At 40.6% G+C, this 21887-nt stretch overlaps 1 protein-coding gene across 2 annotated transcripts in view; it reads left to right on the top strand.

The window, feature by feature from the left end:
* The first annotated feature begins 1152 nt into the window (after nucleotides 1-1152).
* The window catches only part of clcn5b (chloride channel, voltage-sensitive 5b), a 151371-nt gene continuing 130636 nt past the window's right edge, over nucleotides 1153-21887 (top strand). The window contains exon 1 of one of the 2 annotated variants that reach the window (XM_072595092.1): nucleotides 1153-1378. The gene's annotated coding sequence lies outside the window, so the exon portion shown is untranslated. Of the gene's footprint in view, nucleotides 1482-21887 lie in introns of both variants that reach the window. The other variant, XM_072595093.1, reaches the window with a different exon arrangement.

Raw genomic sequence — 21887 nt, 5'->3', positions numbered from 1 at the left:
TCCATATGAAGCCTTTTATTAAGGCATTTGTATGTTATAGTGCTCCTTGTAAGAGCATACATCATTTTATTTTGAGATTTTGGACTAAAATTGAGAAAACTGGACACTGCTTTTAAAAGGGAAGAGTGAAGGAGTTGTTTGAAACTTAGAAAAATAAATGGAACCGAAGGGTCTGTTTCCATGCTGTACATCTCTATGACTATGACTCTATGAAGCTAACTGATGAACATGCGACAATGGGCAGCATCCTATAAACCCCTAAATGACATGGACTCTAGCGAGAAATTGCATACGATTGCACGAGACTTCAAGTGAGGTTTTTCTTCACATTTTGAGCAACAAGTTGCATATTCCAACAGAGTTCCAGATGTTGAAGTGGTTTCTCATTAGGGAACATTTTCCTCAGCTTTGGCAGATATGGGGAAATTAGATACAGAGACTGAAAAATCTTGCCGGATCGTGTTGTGCAAAGGCATCCAGTTTCCCAAAGTAAAAACAATGACTGCAGATGCTGGAAACCAGATTCTGGATTAGTGTTGCTGGAAGAGCACAGCAGTTCAGGCAGCATCCAAGTAGCTTCGAAATCGACGTTTCGGGCAAAAGCCCTTCATGAAACGTCAATTTCGAAGCTACTTGGATGCTGCCTGAACTGCTGTGCTCTTCCAGCAACACTAATCCAGAATCCAGTTTCCCAAGACGGGTAATGGAGACTACAAAACCAGATCCTGCCAGATACAGCTAAATAGCCTCCTGCTCCTCCTAATTCTTGTCTTCTTACTGAGCATGTACAAAAGGAGCATATCAGCTCTGTAAAAGTACCAATGAAAATATCCTGTTATGATGTTCAATTAATTGTTTAGATATCACATCTTCCATTAATAGTGCTCACTTGCTGCGTCCAATAGCTTTGACAATGTTCTTTTAAAAAATGATTTTATAATGGTTAATAATTTTCTAACGGAAATACAAACGAATAAAATACTGGACGTTGAACTAGAAATTTGAAGAACACGATTGTGAATGTCGATCATACGTCCCCACAATGTGTCTCTTGCCTTTTGTACCCATCTGTTCACCTCCTCCCCCGATCAGGATGTACTGCTGCTCTCGCTGGACTAGGCCCGGTTTCCATGGTGACTGCGGGGCCCACTATCACTTCCGGGGGGTGTCGGCGAAGAGGTCTCAGTGAAGGTTGTGATGTGTCGGAGCTTTAAGCGCGTGGGCGGTAGTGTGGGCTACAGGCTGGCCCTGTACTGCCCTATTGGCCTCTGCTATGTTGCTGCTGCTGCGGCGGCCGCGGCCGAGGACAAGTCCGCTCTGATCACGGGATAGAGCCGGGGGAGGAGCACAGGGACTGGCGCAGGCCTCCAGCTGTCAGGTCGGTGACTCACTTTGTCTCCAGTCACTTCCTCTTCGATCATACTCCTGTAAATTTCATCTTGTTTTCACGAGTTTATCTCCAATGGACCGCTCTGAGTTTGGTACTGCATTTGATCAGTTTTATTCGTGTTGTGTGTAACAGGTTCCATTTTCGTTGTATACACGCGTTAGGATATTGAACTGTTACAGTTTCGCCCTCTTCTATCGAATATCGTCTTGGACTTTCAGAATTACATTTTCATCCAAAACCAGATCTTGTATAAAGTATTCCTAAGAAAACAGATGCGAGTTTATCCTGCTAGTGAAGTGATTTCGCAAGGATTTGTCACATGATTATTTTTAAAAAAAGGTTAATGGACAACTTGTTCACCGGTTAAGATTGTGTTCCTGAAGGCAGTGCCTCTGTACGCTTGGTCTCTGATAATATTAATGTGGGGATTACAGGATCATTTAGTTCCAGGTTATTTCTCAATAATTTCACAATGGATTTGCTGTACATTCATTAACTCCGTTCTAGGTTTGATAGCTGCTCAGATGGGACCCTCCAGCCGCAAGGGATCAATGTAGATTTTACCAGCTGCTTCATTCCACCCCCCATCTTGTCCCAGATCCAACCTTCCAACTCAGCACTGCCGTCTTGAACTGTCCTACTTGTCCATCTTCCTTCCCATCTATCCGCTCCTCTCTCCTCTCTGACCTATGACCTTCACCCCCACCTTCATCTATCTATCGCATTCCCAGCTACCCCCCACCCCCATTTGTCTCTCAGCCCCCTTGGGCTACCTCCTCATTCCGAAACGTCGACTCTTGCTCCTCAGATGCTGCCTGACTGACTGTGCTTTACCAGCACCACACTTTTCGAGCTACCTAGATAAATACTTCTGCCTGATTCTGTGTACTTTTGAGTCATACAGACTGAATAATTGATTTGATTTTCTTGGGAGTGCAAAGTTGACCAAAAAGCTGGGCTCTTGGCATACTATTTACGTTAAGAAATGAAACATCAGGTTATTGCTTTTGATCTAGATATCTCAATTCGGAAACACTATTCGGGTAAGTTATCAAAATGCATTACTGTTTTCACTGTAGTCTTTTGGATCATAGAAAATTTTGATTGAACAATGACACATAATCTAATGAATACTTGCACACAGACTTTTTAACCCATATCTCAAAAAATGTAACTCGTTTCTTCCACATGGTCGCCTTGTGAAAGATTTGGGAATATAGCTTTCCAAGGTTTAGCCTTGGATGACTAATGTACCAGTAAATAAGCATTAATATGTGAAAGTAACTTTCACTTCAAACTAAGATCTTTCAGTTCCTGATTTTAAAATTACAAAATTGACAATATCAGAACATGTTCTAGATATTTTCTAAATGGCCTGTTCAGGTCGTACACATCTTGAGTAGGTGGGACTTTAACCTGGCACTCCTGGCTTAGAGGTAGGGATATTACCATTGTACCATAACAGCCCCTTAAGAACAGACTCTGGTTCAAAGCAGTGAATTGGTTGCAAACAGTCTGCAATGTTTATTTTAAATTGGCTTTGTATTTTGATCATAATGAAAAGATTAGTCAATGTTTTTTGATGTTTCTCTGCATTGAGATCAATAATCAATAAAATTATGTAGGGGAGAAAACAAGTTTTGTTAATGTGTGGTAAGAGATCTAAAAACTGCTTTAGCTAATGTTTAAGTTTGAGTCACTGGCTGTGAAGTTTAAAAGGAAAGCTTGTGTGGCCTGTTAAAGAACATTCCTGAAGTGCCTGGCAAATTATGCACACACCCATGTTGCTCAGGTACTTGGTAATTATACTGTTGTTCTTTTGGATAAAAAAATTGTATGAATTTATAGCAACTCAGCTAGTCTCACTCTTTTGCCCTTTCACCAGAATGTGAGATGTTTCCTCCCCCAGGTGCTTATCCAGATCCAGTTTAAAAGTGATAATATAATTGGTCTCCAACATGTTCTCAGGAAGTATCTTCTAAATCCTAATTTCACACTATATAAGAAAGTTCTCCCCTGTTGCCATTGACTCTTTTGTCACTCATTTTAAATTGGTGTCCTCTGGTTCTTGACCTTTCAACCAATTGAAACAATTTCTCTCTCCACTGTCTACACGCTAATTTGTTTTGAACACTGTAATTAAATCTCCTGTCAACTTTCTCAGCAGTAAGGGGAATATCTTCAGTTTCTCCAATCAGTCCACTTAACTAAAATCCTAGGGACCATGTTCAGAAATCTTTACTGGCCTCTTTTCAAAGCCTTTCATTCCTTCCTGAAATAGTATGTCAAGAATTAAACACAATATTCCAGTTAAGTCTGAGCCATTTTTCATAAATATAAACAATCTGCATGTTTGGTAGTTCATGCCTCGATTTGTAAAGCTCAGGATCAAGGACACCTTTTTAACAATCTTGTCAAACTTCCATGCAACTTTCAATGATTGTCATATGCCAGAAGCAAATAAATTTCTGAAATAAAAGGACAAGTGTAGAAAATAGTTAATTTGTGACACTAGTTTTATAAAATATATCAAAATGGGATTTGTCAAATAACTCATTGATTCTGTATTTATATCGTCACTTCACCTGTTGAGGAACTTCAGAGCATTGTGGCTTAAGAAATAAGATCAGGAGTCAACCATATGACCCTTACACTGTGCCATTCACTGCAATCATGGTTAATCTGCCTCAACTACACTTTTCTCGCACTCTACATGTGCCTTGATTTTCTTGGAGATTAAATATCTATTTTATTTTAGCCTTAAATACAATCCAAAATGGAGCATGTGAAATCTTATGGGAGTGGGAATTCAAAACACGCAATGTTTAAAAAAATTCTCAACTCATTCCTAAATGATCGACCCCTTATCAGAAGGCTGTGCCCCTCTAATTTTGAGTCCCAGCTATGAACAGCAACTTCTCTGTGCCTACCATGTCAAATTCCCTCAGATGTTTCAGTGAGGTCATCCCTGGTTCTTCGAAATTCCAGAAAGTGTAGGCTCATTTTTCATACAGCCTCTTGTCATCGCACAACTCTCTTCTTCACGGAAACAATCTGATGAATATTCACTATATTGCTTTCTGTCCTTTCTTAAATGTTGAGATTGGAACTGCACATTGTACTTCAGGTGTGATCTCATCCAAGTCATTTATAAATTCAGCAAGATTTCTTGATTAGAAGGGGCTGCAGTATGAGAATAATGGCCAACATACCTTTTGCCTTCATTGCTTGTTGTACCTCCATGCTAAATTTTAACACTCCTTGTGTAAGCACACCCACGTCTCTCTGAATCTCAACATTTGATGAGCTTCTCACATCTTGTAAAAATATTCTGTTTTTCTACCAAACTGAATAGTTTCCAATTTCCCCACTTTATATTCCACCTGCCAAGTTCTTGCTCAACGACTTAGCTTGTCTCTATCTTTTTGCAACCTGCTTGTGTCATAGTGTCATACAGGACGGAAACAGACCTTTCAGTCCAACTTTTCTGTGCCAACTAGATGTTCCAATCTGACCTAGTCCCATTTTCCAGCATTTGGCCCATACCCCTTTAAAGCCTTCCTATTCATATGCCCATATAGGTATCCTGCTCTCATTTTTATATTCCTATTTAACCTTGTATTATCACCAAACTTGGAATTGTTACTCTTGGCCTCCTTTCATCAATCATTAATATAAATGAAAATATCTGAGGCCCTGGCACTCATCCTTGAGATTCGCCACCAGTTGCGGTTGCTAACTTGAAAATGTCCCATTTACCCAATGTTTTGCTTTCTGCTATTAAATATTCCTACATCTATGCTAATATATTACCCCCAGGACTATAAATAGCTGATTACCCTTTGTGTGCCATCTTATTAGGTGGAAATTCAAGTAAGTTTAAAACAACTGGCTCCCCTGTATCAACCCTCTAATAACACCCGTAAAAAGCTAAAAATCTTGAACCTTCTTTCTTTTTCATAAAATCATACTAATGCTGTCTGATTTTACTAAAAATTTATAACTGCATTGTTAAGACTTTATAACAGAATCTAGAATTTTCCCAATAACTGATGTCAGGTGAATTAGCTTGTAAGGTCCTGTTTTCTCTCTCCTTTCTTTCTTGAACCCCAGAGTTAGGAACACCAATTTATAATCTGCTGGGACCATTCTAGAATCTAGGGAATTTTGAAAATCATAAACAACGTGTTCACTTTGCCAGCAACTACCTTTTTTAGAATCCTGGAATGTAGGCTAGCAGGTTCCTGGGGGTTTGTCAGGTTTCAAACAATTATGTTTTTTGTAATACTTTTTGCTGATAATTATTTAAGTTCCTTCAAACTGTTAGTCCCTTGGGTGCTGCGTATCCCTACTATGTAATTTGCATTTTCTAATGTGAAGATAGACATACAATATTTGTTCAACATCTCTGCAATTTCCTCATTCCTGATGATGATTTGCCCTGTCTCTGCCTTTTAAGGAATTAATGTTTCTTTCTGACTGCCGTCTCCAATGCAAGCCTGCTTTGTTTCTGCCCTTCCCTATAAATGAATTTAGTCTCAAAATAAAAGAAAACATTAAGTGTTTCTTATAGTGTTGTGCATGTATGCTTTTCTGCATCTTGTATTTACTTAGAAATTGTTACTTAAAAACAATATTTGCGGCCAGTTGTGCATTGCTACTGGAATTTTAATGAAGTGTAATAGTCATAGAGTCATTGAGGCGACAGCACAGAGAAAGGTCCTTTGGCCCATCATGTCAGCACTGGTCAAAAATAAAAACCTAACTAGCCTAATCCCAAATAGTAGCAGTGTGAAAAATACTAGGCATCTTCTTAGTACAATTTTGTCAAAGCAATGTCTCGGTGAATTTTTGTCCTATGCTAACTCAAATTATGAGGAAACAATGCAATTACATATTCAAAAGTTCTGCATGAGGAAGGAATGTTCAGGTGTAAAACATGAATATGAAGTGCTGGTGGGTATAGCTGTCTTGATGAAAGTAGTGATTGGAGGAATTTGAATAAATAACTAAGAATATCTCTATTACATAGGAAACACATATTGTAAGTGAAAGGTTTAAGTGCTGGGGCTCAGTAGAAGTGGCGGTAAATTTAAATCCTGCAAAAATATTTGGGATACAAAGTTGCCTGAATGACAGGAAATAGGAATGGTGAATAGCTCAGAATAGTTAGAATTGGAGAAATGTTTATTCTGGGCTGTTGCTTGTTGTATACTTGTGCTCTACTTTTGGGTGTGCAGGACATAATTTGAAGATGATGCAAAACCTGAAAATATTATAAGCAATGAGGAAGACAATGACTTCTCGAGCACATAGCTGGTGGAATGATTGGACAGATAGAGTCACAGAGAAGTACAGCACGGAAACAGACCCTTCAGTCCAACTGGTCTATGCTGACTGGTCTATATCCTAAACAAATCTAGTCCCATTTGCCAGCATTTTGCCCTTCCTATATACCCGTCCAGATGCCTATTAAATGTTGTAATTGTACCAGCCTCCACCACTTCCTCTGGCAGCTCATTTCATACATGCACCACCCTCTGTGTGGAAAAAGATGCCTGTTAGGCCCCTTTTAAATATTTTCCCTCTCACCTTAAACCTATGCCCTCTAGTTTTGAATCTCCCCACCCTGGGGATTCAGGGTGTTTATCCTATCCATGCCCCTCATGATTTTATAAACCTCTTACCCCTCAGCCTCTGTTATAGAGAAAATAGTCCCAGTCTATTTAGCCTCTCCCTATAGCTGAAACCCTCCAACCTTGACAACATCCTTGTAAATCTTTTCTGAACTCTTTCAAGTTTCACAACATCCTTCCGACAGGATGGAGACCAGAATTTCACACAATTTTCCAAAAGTATCGTAACCAGTGTTCTCTTCAGCAACATGACCTCCCAACTCATATACTCAATGCTCTGACCAATAAAGGCAAGCACACCAAATGTCTTCTTCACTATCCTATCTACCTGTGACTCCACTTTCCAGGAATTAAGAGCCTGCACTCCAAGGTCTCTTTGTTCAGCAACACTCCCTAGGATCTTACCATTAAGTAGTGGATAAAATGTAATGGATGAAATTTAATCAAAGAAGAGTGAAGTGGTACGTGTAAAGGATGAGGTAATATACAATAAAGGATACAGTTCTAAAGGTTTGCAGAAGCAACAGGATATGATACACGTGCTAAAAAATTTGAAGATGGCAGGGTAGGTTCTTATACAGCTTTACAAGCTCTTTATTAAAAAAAAGATACTGTACAAACAAGGAAGATCTGGTAAACCTTTATGAAACCACTGGATTTGCATCAGCTGGAGTATTGTATTCTTAATACTGACTGAGATGGAATTCAAGATTATGCTGGAGAGATTTACAAAATGGTTCCAAAGAAGAAGAATTTCATTTATGCAGGTAGTCTGGCTGTACTGATGAATATATTATGCTGATGAACTCCGGGCATGTATGGGAGCATGGGACTGGGATTTAGTCATAGAGTCACAGAGATGTACAGCATGGAAACAGACCCTTCGGTCCAACTTGTCAATGCCGACCAGATATCCCAACCTAATCTAGTCCCATTTGCCAGCACTTAGCCCATATCCCTCTACGCCCTTCCTATTCATATACTCATCCAGATACCTTTTAAATGCTGTAATTGTATTAGCCTCTACCACTACTGCTGGCAGCTCATTCCATAAACGCACCACCCTCTGCGTGAAAAAGTTTCCCCTTACATTCCTTTTTATATCTTTTCCCTCTCACCTTAAATCTATGCCCTCTAGTTCAGGACTCCTCCACTCCAGGGAAAAGGCTTTGTCTATTTATCCTATCCATGCCCTCATAATTTTGTAAACCTCTATAAGGTCACCTCTTAGCCTCCAACGCTCCAGGGAAAAACAGTCCAAGCCTATTCAGCCTTTCTCTACAGCACAAGCCCCGGCAACATCCATGTAAGTCTTTTTCTGAGCCCTTTCAAGTTTCACACCATCCTTCCCATACGAAAGAGACAAGAACTGCATGCAATATCCCAAAAATGGCCTAACCAATGTCCTGTACAGCCGCAACATAACCTCCCAACTCCTATACTCAATACTCTGACCAATAAAGGAAAGCATACCAAATGCCTTCTTCACTATTCTAACTACCTGCGACTCCTCTTTCAAGGGCTATGAGCCTGCACTCCAAGGTCTCTTTGTTCAGCAACACTCCCTAGGACCTTACCATTAAGAGTATAAATCCTACTAAGATTTGCTTTCTCAAAATGCGACACTTCGCATTGATCTGAATTAAACTCTATCTGCCACTCCTCAGCCCATTGGTCCATCTGGTCAAGATCCTGTTGTACTCTGAGGTGACTTTCTTCGCTGTCCACTACACTTACAATTTTGGTGTCATCTGCAAACTTCCTAACTGTACTTCCTATGTTCATATCCAAATCATTTATGTAAATGACGAAAAGTAGTGGACCCAGCACAGATCCTTGTGGCACTCCACTGGCCACAGGACTCCACCACCACCCTCTGTCTGCTACCTTCGAGCCAATTCTGTATCCAATGGCCAGTTCTTCCTGTATTCCATGAGATTTAACCTTGCTAACCACACTCCCATGGGAAGCCTTACTGAATCCACATAGATCACGTCCACTGCTCTGCCTTCATCAATCCTCTTTATTACTTTTTCAAAAATCTCAATCAAGTTTGTGAGACATGATTTCCCACTCACAAAGCCATGTTGACTATCCGTAAACAGTTCTTGCCTTTCCAAATACAAGTAAATCCTGCCCCTCAGGATTCTCTCCAACAACATGCCCACCACCGACATCAGGCTCACCGTCTAGAATTGCCTGGCTTAGCCTTGCCACCTTTTTTAAATAATGGTACCACATTAGCCAACCTCACCTTCTGGTACCTCTGGTACATTCTTATACAAATATCTCAGCAAGGGGCCCAGAAATCACTTCTCTAGCTTCCCACAGACTCCTGGGAATTTATCCATCTTTATGCATTTCAAGACATCCAGCACTTGCTCCTCTGTGATATGGACATTTTTAAAGATGTCACCATCTATTTCCCCACATTCTATATCTTCTATGTCCTTCTCCACAGTAAACACTGTTGCAAAATATTTGTTTAGTATCCCCCATCTCCTGTGACGTCACACAAAGGCTGCCTTGCTGATGTTTGAGGGACCCTGTTCGCTCCCTCGTTACCTTTTTGTAATTTAATGTATTTGTAAAAACCCTTTGGATTCTCCTTTAGCCTACTTGCCAAAGCTATCTCATGTCCCCTTTTTGTCCTCCTGATTTCTCTGTGAAGAATACTCCTACTGCTTTTATACTCTTCTAAGGATTCACTCGGTCTCTCCCATCTATACATTATATATGCTTCCCTCTTTTTCTTAACCAAACCCTCAATTTCTCTAGTCATCCAGCATTCCCTATACCTACCAGCCTTTCCTTTCACCCTAACAGGAATATACTGTCTCTGGATTCTCATTATCTCATTTCTGAAGGCTTCCCATTTTCCAGCCATCCCTTAACCTGCGAACATCTATTCCCAATCAGTTTTTGAAAGTTCTTGCCTAATACCCCCTGGTGCTCACCTTCCACCCTACCAACCTTCGCATAAACCAAATCATCCGACGACATTTCCACCACCTCCAAACGGACCCCACCACCAGGGATATGTTTCCCTCCCCATCCGTTTCCGCCTTCTGCAAAGACCGTTCCCTCCATGACTACCTGGTCAAGTCCACCCCCCAACAACCCACTGTCCTGTCCTGGCACCTTCCCCTGCCACTGCAGGAATTGCAAAACCTGCGCCCACACCTCCTCCCTCACCTCCATCCATGGCCCTAAAGGAGCCTTCCGTGTCCATGAAAGTATTACCTGCACATCCACCAATATCATTTATTGTATCCGTTGCTCCCGATGCGGTCTCCTCTACAATGGGGAGACTGGATGCCTTCTTGCAGAGCACTTTAGGGAACATCTCTGGGGACACCCGCACCAATCAACCATACCGCCCTGTGGCCCAACTTTTCAACTTCCCCCCTCCCACTCAGCCGAGGATATGGAGGTCCTGGGCCTCCTTCACCACCGCTCCCTCACAACCCGATGCCTGGAGGAAGAATGCCTCATCTTCCGCCTTGGAACACTTCAACCCCAGGGCATCAATGTGGACTTCACCAGTTTCCTCATTTCCCCTTCCCCCACCTCATCCCAGCTCCAAACTTCCAGCTCAGCACTGTCCCTATGACTTGCCCTACCTGCCTATTTTCCTTTCCACCTATCCACTCCACCCTCCTCTCTGACCTATCACCTTCATCCCCACCCCCACCCTCCTCTCATTTATCTCTCCACCCTTCAGGCACTCTGCCTGTATTCCCTATCATAACCATCCTATTATTTTTACAGATGATTGAAATCTCCTTACAAATTTGTTTCTCAATTTCCCGCTGACTATTAGGGCATCTGTAATACAATTCCAATAAGGTGATCATCCCTTTGTTATTTCTCAGTTCCCACCCAAATAACTTCCCTGGATGTATTTCCGGGAATGTCCTCCCTCAGCACAGCTGTAATGCTATCCCTTATCAAAAATGCCACTCTACCTTCTCTCTTGCCTCCTTTTCTATCCTTCCTGCAGTATTTGTATCCTGGAACATTAAGCTGCCAGTCCTGTCCATCCATGAGCCATATTTCTGTAATTACTATGATATCCCAGTCCCATGTTCCTAACCATGCCCTGAGTTCATCTGCCTTTCCTGTTAGGCCCCTTGCATTGAAATAAATGCAGTTTCATTTATTAGTCCTACCTTGTTCTCTGCTTTGTTCCTACCAGCCCTGACTCACTCGCTTCTTTTTTCAACTGTACCAGTCTCAGATTGATCTCTTTCCTCACTATTTCCCTCAGACCGACCACCCCACCTTACTAGTTTAAATCCTTCCGAGCAGCTCCAGCAAATCTCACTGCCATTATATTAGTCCCCTTCCAATTCAGGTACAATCTGTCCTTCTTGTACAGATCACTTCCACCCCAGAAGAGATTCCAAGTGATCCAAAAATGTGAATCCTTCTCCCATACACCAGCTCCTCAGCCACGCATTCATCTGGTGTATCCTCCTATTCCTACCCTCACTAGCTCATAGCACTGGGAGTAATCCAGATATTACTGCCCTCAAGAACCTCCTTTTAAAATTCCTGCCTAACTTTCCATATTCACTGTTCAGAAACTTGACCTTTTCCCTTCCTATGTCGTTGGTACCAATATGTACAATGACTTCCTGCTGGTCCATCTCCCCTTTGACAACATTCTGTACCCTCTCTGAGATATCCTTGATCCTGGCACCAGAAAGGCTACACACCATTTTGATTTTTCACTGCTGACCGCAGAAACGTCTTTCTGTGCCTCTGACTAGAGGCTAATGCAATCAATCGCTTGGAACCCAGCGTTTCTTTCATTACGTTAGAGCTTGTTTTGATACCAGAAACAAGGCTGTTGTTCATGCTACATTCCCCTGAAAGTCCATCACCCCTCTACATTTTCCAAAACAGCTGAAATGGGAGTAGCCACAGAAGAATACTACCTGCCTACGTCTCCTACCATTCTTGGCTTTAATCCATCTACCTGACTGTATCAGCGGCTTTTCTCCCTTCCTATAACTGCCATCCATCACACCCTCTTGCTTGTGTAAATTCCTCATTGCCTCTAACTGTTGCTCCAACTGACCCATTCGATATGACAGGATTTGCAACCAATGACATTTATTGCAAATATAATCCTCAGTAACCCATAAACTCTCTCGAAACTCCCACATCCACCAGGAAGAGCATATCATTCTACCAAAGGCCATTTTACTCCTTCCAATCTACAGACCAAGAAAATAATACCGTCTAATTTCTCTACATAACACTGTTCCAAGCTAAATTAATACTTATGGTTTATATTTTTAAAATTTAATCAAGACATCCCAATAAAAACATGTAATCAGGAAAGAATCCTCTCTGCTCATTGTTGTAGGTTTACAGCAAGGCTATACTTAAAATTATTCACTTATCTGTTTCTGTGCTGTGGCCTCTCCCAAACAGGTTCCTCCAAGATCAGTTGTGAATTTTGCTATTTAAGTTTTCCTAGCTGCAGTCCGATATGCAGCGATACATGAATTCAAACAGCAAAGGCAGTAACTGCGCAGATTCGCTGCTGTGTCAGTGAGCAATGCAGGTTTCTCCCTCTCCCTCTCCCTCTCCCTCTCCCTCTCCCTCTCCCTCTCCCTCTCCCTCTCCCTCTCCCTCTCCCTCTCCCTCTCCCTCTCCCTCTCCCTCTCCCTCCCCCTCCCCCTCTCCCTCTCCCTCCCCCTCCCCCTCCCCCTCCCCCTCCCCCTCCCCCTCTCCCTCTCCCTCTCCCTCTCCCTCTCCCTCTCCCTCTCCCTCTCCCTCTCCCTCCCCCTCCCCCTCCCCCTCCCCCTCCCCCTCCCCCTCCCCCTCTCCCTCTCCCTCTCTCTCCCCCTCTCCCCCTCTCTCCCTCTCTCCCTCTCTCCCTCTCTCCCTCTCCCAAAAATGTGGCTGAAGGAAGGACATGACTGGCATCTCAGTGTTCTAGGTTTTCGATATTTATAAGAAGGATAGAAAGAGAGGTAAGAAATGAATGTGTGTGGCATTTTTGATTAAGGCAAACATTAATAGTGTAATTCGGGAAGTTATTTCTGAGGAATCATTTAGTGAAAATATATGGGTTGAAACTAGAAATTAGAAAGGGATGATCACCTTGATGGGATTGTACTATAGCTTCTCCCCCAGTAATCTTGAGAAGCAAATGTGTGGGGTGATCTCAGATATACGTTAGAATAATGAGGTTGTAATAGTAGGTGATTTTAATTTTCCAAATATTGATTGGGATTGCCATTGTGTTAAAAGTTAAACAAATTCTTCACCATAAGTGTGTTCAAGAAAATTTTGTTTGTGTTGAGTCTCAGAGAATGAGAGAGATATTAAATGAATATTTTGCATCAGTTTTTACTGTTGAGAAAGAAGCAGAAGTTCGAGATCTCAGGGAAATAAATATTGTTGTTTTGGAAACAGTTCACGTGACAGAAGAGGAAGTGCTGAATGTCTTAAAAGAACATAAATGTAAATAAATCCCTGGCACCTGATCTAGTCTATACCAGGATGTTGTGGGAAGTTAGGGAGGAAATTGCAGAGCCCCTCACAGAAATATTTATATCATCTGCAAACACAGGTGAAGTACCAGAGGATTGGAGGGGAGTAAATGTTGTGCCTTTGTTTGAGAAGCAGTGAGGAAAAGTCTGGAAACCAAAGATCTGTGAGCCTGACATCAGTGGGTAGGTTGTCGGAGGTAATTCTGAAAAATAGGTTTTACATCCATTTAGAGAGGCAAGGATTCATAAGGGATACTGGATTAGTGGTGCTGAATGAAGGGCTTTTGCCCGAAACGCTGATTTCGCTGCTCGTTGGATGCTGCCTGAACTGCTGTGCTCTTCCAGCACCACTAATCCAGTATTTGATTTTCAGCATCTGCAGTCATTGTTTTTACCTTCATAAGGGATAGTCAACCTGGTTTTGTGCAAGGAAGATGGTGTTTCAGAAACTTGATTGAGTTTTTTTAGAAGCATTTAAAAAGATTGATGAGGGCAGAGTTGTGTACTTGGACTTTAGTAAAGCCTTTGACAAGGTTCTGCATGGTAGACTAATTAGTAAAGTTAGATGACATAGGATTCGGAGTGAACTTGCCGATTGAATAGAAAATTGGCTTTATGGTAGAAAACAGAACGTGAAGGTGGAGCATTCCTTTTTGGACTGGAAGCCTGTGACCAGTGGTGTTCCACAGGAATTGGTACTTGGTCCACCTTTATTTGTCATTTATGTAAATGATTTGAATGAGAATATAGGAGGCATGGTTAATATGTCTGCAGGTGATGTGAAAATTTGGTGTAGTGGATGGTGAAGATGATTATCTAAGATTATGAAGATATCTTGATCAGTTGGTTCAATGGACTGAGGACCGGCAGATACATGTGAGGTATTGCATTTTGGAAATACAAATGAAAACAGGACTTATACAATTAATGGTAAGCTCTTGAGTAGCCCCCCAGAGAAGCTTAGGGGTTCAGGTTCATAATTCTTTCAAATTTGCATCACAGATAGACGGAGTGATTAAGAAGGCTTTTAGCACGCTTGCCATCTTTGCTCAGACTTTTGAGTAGTGGAGTTTGGATCTCATGTTGAGGTTGTACTAAACATTGGTGAGGCCTCTTCAGGAGTACTGTGAGCAGTTCGGGTCAGCCTGTTATAGAAAGCGTATTATTACATTGGAGAGATTTCAGAGCAGATTTACCAGGATGGAGAGTTTGAGATATAAAAATAGACTGGATAGGCTGGCATTTCTTTCACTGGAGCATAGGTGATTAAGGGGTGACTTTATAGAGGTTTATAAAATCATGAGTTTCAGAGGTAAAGTGAGAGGAAAAACACAGAGGATAGTTCATGTATGGAATGAACTGCCAGAAAAAGTAGTGGATGCAGGTATAGTTATAAAATTTAAAGGGAATTTGGATAAAGTCATGATTAGGAAAGGTTTGGAGGGCTATGGGATAAGCACAGGCAGGTGGGAATAGTTTAGTTTGGGCAATTGATCGGAGTAGACTGGCTGTACCCAAAGGTCTGTTTTTACACTGGAACTGTTCTTGGAGAAAAAAAGAAGGTTGAGACAATAGTTGATAGAGGTATTAAAAATATGAGGGGTATGGGAAGTGTAGACAGAGAGAAGCTGTTCGTTTTGGTAGAAGTGTTGAAAATATGATGGAACCAGTTTAAGGTGAATTATAAAAGAACCAATGGTGTCATGAGGAAAATAAAACTTCTTACATGGGTGGTTGCAATCTGCAATGTACTGCTTGGTACTATGGTCGAAGGAAATTTAAATCATGGTTTTCAGGAATAAATTAAATAATTAACTAAAGGGAAACAGTTGCAAAATTATGTTGGTAAAATGAGACTGAGTTGCTTATGGACCACCAATACCAGTATGTCTAAGATAGGCCAAATAGCCACCTCCTGTGCTGTGACCATTTTGATTTGCCTCTAATAATAATTGGTATACTGATGCTTCCAGTATCCATAATATGCAGACAATAATTTTAGTTAGTATGTGTAAAAAGACTGGGTGGGCAATCTTTTTTTGTGATCTTGGAATTTTTTCTCTTTGCTTTTCTCTCTATACTTTTTAAAAACAAGCTTTTATTTGTTACCTAATCCATATAGAATTTCAATTGAACCGGTTTACCCTCAACCTAATACTGTAGGGAAAAGTAATCTTTTGAGGTCAGTTTAATAGAAGTGGAAGTTTCCTGCTAAAGTTCATTTCAATTTGCATCAATGAAGTAAACTTTGACTGTATTTGTTATATATGAGTCAGAAAGGATTACTAGTGAGGAGTACCATAGAATGATGATATCTTATGGATCTGTGGGCAGAACAACTTAGCATCTTGAAGAACAGAGGCCAAACATCTGGTCTTCCTCAGTAATAATGACTGCAATCTGTACCTAATGGCTAACCTGCAAAATTATGTCTTGTTCGCTATGAGATTAAATTGTTATTAGGTTGGAGGTCTGAGGTTTCTCATGTGTTCGTGTAGACTTGATGGGTGAAGGGTCTCTTTTGCACTGTATAATTCTTGACTCTGTTCAATCCTATTCCACTCCAAGGAACCATATCAGAGCATTTGTGAGCTATTCTTGAACTGGTGATATGAGGTGCAAGAAACCTTTGGATCTTTGAGGACTAGTCTTTCTAGGTGTTGTAATTTTAGTTTGTTTTAAATACAAAAAAACGGAAGAGAAAATAATTAAATGGATTTTTGTTTTTAATAAATGCAAAAAGGATTTTACAAGGTACCCTCAGACAAAAATGTTGCTGGTGGAATGTTTGTCCAGTGTGTGCATATTCTTCAATCTTCTTAGGGTCTTGAACAATTATGCAAACGTTACACGGATTTCACTGAATAGTGTGTTGTACATTTTGACTTCTACTGTACTGTGGAAAAACATGTCTTGAATGGCACCACAATACAGAGGAACCTCGATTATCCAGCATTCGATTATCCGAACGAAATGCTCCATGTCTGTGTACTTCGGGTAATAGAAGTTCCTCTGTATATGGTACATACACAGTGAGCTCTCTTTCCAAATTTGTCTTGTAGTAGAGAATGAACGTTAACAAAACTTGTTGCTTTCCACAGAGGAATTCTGCCTTCTTTTTAAAAGACGGGTAGCTGGATGGATTGATGGGGTTTTCCATTCATTTAAATAATATTAGTGCATCGAGTCCACATACAAAGAAGTTTTACTTTAAAATGTTTTTTAAGTACATTTTTTTTAACGCAAATACAACCACATATAGATCACTGAATGTTACAGTTTACGTATGATTACAGTGAGAGGGAAGCCTATTTGATTTCTTCAAGGTGTGAGACAAACAGTAGATTTTCCGGTTGCAGCGATAACTACTTATTCAGCAGATTTGATTTTGTGCCTGTCAGTGCTATAGACCAGTTAGTTCAATTGGCTGGATGGCTGTTTTGCAATGCATGTGGATGGCAACATCGTGGATTCAGTTCCCACACTGGTTACTGTGAAGGACTCTACTTTTCAACTTCTCTCCTCGCCTGACGTGTGTGACCCTCAAGTTAAATCAACATCAGTTGCCCCTTTCTCTATAATGAGAGAGCAATCCTATGTTTCGGGTTGGACTTTATCTTTACCTTTGTTTTAGAACTTATAGCAATTTAAACCAAAAATTTTAATAAATGGATAGTTGAGTAATGACGCCCCCATTAGTGATACATTGACTGCATATTATTTTTTGCTATATGTCCTTTTTTTGTTTCATTTGTTAAAAAATTCAACTGATGCTAAGAAAGCATTTAAAAATATCAACAGCGCACATGTACATTCTTCATTAAGAGTCTGGTGAGGAATTCAATTATGTAAGATAAAAAAGAATAATTGACTGTTATTCTCATCTTGTCTTGTAGGAATTGTAACAGGGAACATGGATGAGGGCAATGATTTGTCATAGGGTCTTACTGCAAAGGTCATGGCCTATTTGCAGGGGGGAGGAACTTAGATTGAAAATATGACGGTCATTTAGTATGGTATATACCATTCATGTCTTTGTGATTAGACTATTTTTTGGGATGACCTCAGGATTTTAAATGACAGCATGGGGGAGGTGGTTTTGAGGACAGAGGTTTATGTTTGGATTTATGGAGTCATAGAGTTCTAAAGCACAGTGACAGGCCCTTTTGGCCCAAACTGGTCCATGCTGACCAAAATGTCCATCCATGCTAAGCCATTTCCCTGCACTTGGCCCATTTCCTTTTCAACCTTTCCTATCCATGTATTTGTCCAAATGCCTTTTAAGTGTTGTTAATGTACCCACCTTAAGCGCTGGCAGCCCATTCCATATGCGTACCACACTCTGTGTGAAAAAAAAAGTTGCCCCTCTGGTTCCCTCTTATCCTTTCCCCTATAAATTTTAAACTGATACCTTCTAATCCTTGATTCCTCAACCCTGTGAAAAATACTGAGTGCATTCACCCTATCCATGTCTCTCATGATCTTATATACCTCTCTAAGCACCCCCCCAACCTCCTCAGTCTCCTAAGCTCTAAAGTAAAAAGTCCTAGCCTGTTCAACCTTTCCCTGTAACTCAGACCATTGAGTCCAGGCAACATCCTTGTAAATCTCTTCTGCACTCTTTCCAGTTTAATAGCATCCTTCCTATGACAAGGCGATCAAGACTGAACACAATACTCCAAGTGCGGCCTCACTAATGTCCTATATAACTGCAACATAACTTCCCAATTTCTGTGATGGAGTGATGCATTAAAAAAAGAGAAACGTGTCTATAACAAAATTATTGACAATGTCAGAGGAGCAAATCGCATCATAGAGTATACCAAACACTGATAAGTATGTATAAACATATAACATTCTTGTAACTGGCTCCCATGTAACTCCTAAAAGCAATATCATTAGTACCTGCTTAGTGGATAGCTTATGATTTGCTGACCACTATGATACTCTAAATGTCCAAATACAATGCCAATTATGTTTATTTGTCAGTAACCAATAACCTGATGAGCTGCTTTAGACAGAAATGTGCCGTTAGACCGGTTTACTGTCCAGGATTTCCATTGGCAGGATAGTGCCTCCTTTTTTGCAATTAAATAAAAAAAGCATGTAAAATTCAACATGTTTTAAATATTGTGTGTTCAATTTGGATGGTTATTTGTCACCTCTTCATCAGCATGTTCAAAACTGGTTATTTTCTCGAATATAGAGGAATCTGCAGTTGACAATTTAAATAGAATATCTTCACGTACTAAACAGAGTTCAGAAAATAAAGTGTACATTTGAGAAGTGTGGTTATAGTGTTCTGTTAGATTTCAGTCCAGACAATTTTATTTGGGTTGACAATTTAGATCACTTTGGGAGGTAATTAATTACCTCCCAATGAACTGGATTGTTTGTGTATGTCCAATATAGGACATAGAGTTTATTATGAAACCATTCATCAAATTAAAAAAATCAAAATGCTCATTTTGGTTTGCTTAGCAGTATTGCATACCATAATATAAACATAACTGACTTCAGAAGGTACCAGAAGAAGCTTTCTGCTAGCTTGTGGCTGAGACTATGTGCCAACAAGCAAATTTATCATCCTGTCCTCCAAAAACCAACCACCGTCTTTGCAAACTACAATTTCATCTTCAATCCTTTATCCTGTCTGAAGTCATTGAATGTCTTGCTGTCTTTGAAAAGCTGATTTCCTCTTTCCTGCAATTCCAGGATTGAATCTGACCAATCAGGTTTTCTTCCCTTCTAAATTACAGAAAAAACTCTTATCAAAGACATAAATAATATATGTAGCTATGATAGAGATAAACTTTCCTTTCTTGTTCTTCTTAATCTTTCACACTGACTGACTATACAACTCTTGCCTAGCTAAATTGATTGCTGTCATCTCCCAAGAATTCAATTCTTATCTCACTAATCATAGCCCCAAAATAATTTGCATTGGCTTTTCTTCCTCTTCCTGCACCATTAAATCAGACGTCCTGCAAGCCTCCATAGTTGGCCCCCTCTAATCACAACATTAATTTTCATATATAAACCGATGACACCCAGCTGTACCTCATCTTTAGTTCTTAACTTCTCCACTATTGCTAAATTATCTGATTATGTTTTTCTGGAATATTTATGAAGCGATGGAAAAATGTTGGGTTTTTTTTGATGATGTAGTGTTGCTTCATTATGTCTATTACCAAACTTGGGAGGAAGAATATATCACAAATCCCTACTCTGTGGAAGCAGGCTATTCAGCCCATCGAGTAACACCAACCCGCTGAAGAGTATCCCATCCAGAGCTACCCCATTCCTGTAAGCCTGTAACCCTACATTGCCAATGGCTAATCCATCTATCTTGCACATCCCTGGATGCTATGGACAATTTAATATAGCCAATCCCCCTAACCTGCACACCTTTGGACTGTGGAAGGAAACCCACTCAGACACAGGGAGAATGTGCAAACTCACCACCGAGACCTTCTTGAGGCTGGAATTGAACCAATTTCCCAGGTGCTGCGAGGCAACAGTGCTAACCACTGTGCCGCCGTGCCACCCCAAAAAGCACATTGATTACCAAGTTCCCGTGAGACTGTGCATATGATTAATATAAATATTTTAAAATATAAATACACTATTTAAATATTCAATGTTAAACACCACCAAACCTCAACATATCAGTCATCATATTTGGCTGTCTTTGTTCCAATTATTTTTCAATGTGGTATTGATTATCTAAAATTTCATGGGTTTGCAAAACAAGGAAGCCACTGTGTCAAGTAATCACTTGATGGAGGTTGGCTGCACTCATCTACATAAATAATTTAGTTTGTGTATACATAGAACATAATCGAATACAGCACAGGAACACGCCCTTCAGCCCATCATGTCTGTGCTAGCCATGTTACCATTCTAAACTAAGAACGCGTTTGGTATGCTTTCCTTTATTGGTCAGGGCATTGAGTATAGGAGTTGGGCGATCATGTTGCAGCTTTACAGGATATTGGTTAGGCCACATTTTTGGATATCTTGTGCAATTCTGGTCTCTCTTCTACCGGAGGGATGTTTTGAAACTTGAAAGGGTACAGATAAGACTTACAAGGATGTTGCCAGGGTTGGAGGGTTTGAGCTATAGGGAGAGGTTGAACAGGCTGGGGCTGTTTTCTCTGGAGAACGGAGGTTGAGGGGTTATCTTATAGAGGTTTATAAAATCATGAGGGACATGGATAGGGTGAATAGACAAGGTCGGTTCCCTGGAGTAGGGGACCACAGAACTAGAGGGCATTGGTTTGGAGGGGAAAGATTTAGAAGGAACCTAAGGGGCAACTTTTTCACACAGAGTGGTGCATGTATGGAATGGGCTGCCAGAGGAAGTGGTAGAGGCTGGTACAATTACAACATTTTAAGAGGCATCTGGATTGGTATGTGATTAGGGAGGGTATAGAGGGATATAGGCCAAGTGCAGGCAAATGGGACTAGATTAATTGAGGATATCTGGTTAGCATGGATGAGTTGGACTGAAGGGTCTGTTTCCATGCTGTACGTCTCTGTGACTCTAATCCCATCTGCCACACGGGTCCATAACCCTCTCTTCTCTGCCTGATTATGTATCCATCTGAATGCCTCTTTGGATCATCTTCTCAGCTTCATGTTCAAGGCATTTACTACCCTCTGTGTAAAAATAAAATTTTCCTTGAATATCCCCTTTAAACTTCTCCCCCTTTCACCTTAAATCTATTCCCCTATTGTTTTACATTTCCACCCTGGGAAAGAGACCCTGACTATCCACCCTATCCATGCTTCTAAGAATTTTATGTACTTCTATCAGGTTGCCCCTCAGCCTTCGACACTGTAGTGAAAACAATCCAAGTTTGACCAACCTCTCCTTATAGCTGATATGCTCCAATCCAGGCAACATCCTGGTAAACCTCTTCTGCATTCTATCCAAAGCATTTACATCCTTTCTACAGTGCAGCGATCGGAACCGTGCACAGTACTGCAAGTGTGATCCAACCAAAGTCTTATACAGTTGCAATATGAGTTGCCAACCTTTACATTCAATGCCCCAAGTATTTTACATTAACACCTTTAATCTAAAACATCTCCAAGTGCTTAAAGACTTAAATAACTTATATGCTAGAATGGATGTTGCTGGAAGTAACCAGGTATTAGATTTTTCAACTGCATTAATTTTGTGAAGCCTTCTGAAGTCTGTTTCTTGTCATGAAGCATGCTAGAAATTCTTCAGACAGTTTTAGATGCTGAATGCAACCGAACTCCACTGTTATTTGCAGAGCTAAATTGATGCTGTATCTCATTAACATGCAAGTTTGATATTTCATTATTACTCTGTAGTGA

The sequence above is a fragment of the Chiloscyllium punctatum genome, chromosome 25, assembly GCF_047496795.1.
Source record: "Chiloscyllium punctatum isolate Juve2018m chromosome 25, sChiPun1.3, whole genome shotgun sequence".
NCBI lineage: Eukaryota > Metazoa > Chordata > Chondrichthyes > Orectolobiformes > Hemiscylliidae > Chiloscyllium > Chiloscyllium punctatum.
This window is presented reverse-complemented; position numbering and strand designations above follow the sequence as displayed.